We start from the raw sequence: 1,115 nt of genomic DNA on the forward strand, positions 1-1,115 counted from the left end.
CCATGTTGTTTATTCGTGGTCCCAGGTACACAGGCAGGAAGAAGCCCAGACAGGGAGTGGGATTCTTCCATCATTTCTAAGTTCTAAGAGGTCGAGGCTGTGGAAGCTCAGGAAGAGAGGAAGGAATAACAGAGCGATCTAATGATAGAGTCCAGTTGGGGTTAGGGGCAAGCGGCCGCCCTGAACTCCTGTTTGTGAAACCCTGGCAGAAGGGTCCAGCTGCCTATAGATGGCCTGCAGTGGTTAGATGCAATGTAAAAATATATGACCTGCCGGACCATATGACCTGCCGCCCCACAGTTGTTTATCTTGTTTTTGTCTGAGAACTAAAACCCATTTAATTACACGTATCAGCGATCACATTCATGAAAGTAAAAAAAATTGCATTGTTAAATTACTAAGTGGTTACTGACAAATGATGCTATAATTATTGACTGAAATCTTCTGCTCCGAGCCCTGCAGGTGTAAATGTGTGTTGGGCGCATTTTGTGAGCCAAAGTTACACTAAATGTAAGTATTGGTTGTTCAGTGATAGAATTCTCGCCTGCCACGTGGGAGGCCCGGGTTCGATTCCTGGCCCTGACACACTGTTGATCAAATCTGAACCGTAACTTAAACACAGTGTTTCTGTGAGGTAACCTCTTGCGGAAGATCTTGCTGCAGCGGGCGAACCTAACTTTGCAGATCCTTTGAAATGAAAAGGTTGTCAAGATGGTGATTTTGTTTTTCGTTAGGTGTCCTCCAAAAGACTATCAGAAGTGGGATTCAAACCCACACCTCCAGAGGAGACTGCGACCTGAACGCAGCACCTTAGACCGCTCGGCCATCCTGACACATCAACTTCTAAGCATTTTTGTCTGAGAACTCAAATACAACCATTTAGTTTTTGTTTACATATTAGCAACCACATTTATCAAAAATATATATATAAATTAAATTACTAAGCGTTACTCTGACAAATAATTATTGACTGAAATCTGCTCCAAACAGCAGCAGCATCAGCAGAGTAGCAGGATTCCGGTTTCACTTATCCTCTGATGAGAGAAAGGTGAGTTGACCAGCAAGACAATGGAAATAAATATCAAACGTTAAAGATCAAAGAAAGGGCCCTACAG

General features: G+C 43.1%; 1 non-coding gene across 1 annotated transcript; it reads right to left on the reverse strand.

The window, feature by feature from the left end:
* Positions 1 to 750: 750 nt before the first annotated feature.
* On the reverse strand, positions 751 to 833 carry AC3HAE_022449 (transfer RNA leucine (anticodon CAG)). Its single transcript has one exon. It is a non-coding gene; the product is annotated as a tRNA-Leu (tRNA).
* Positions 834 to 1,115: the final 282 nt, after the last annotated feature.

The sequence above is a fragment of the Micromesistius poutassou genome (assembly GCF_964030765.1).
Source record: "Micromesistius poutassou genome assembly, chromosome: 8".
NCBI classification, from domain to species: domain Eukaryota; kingdom Metazoa; phylum Chordata; class Actinopteri; order Gadiformes; family Gadidae; genus Micromesistius; species Micromesistius poutassou.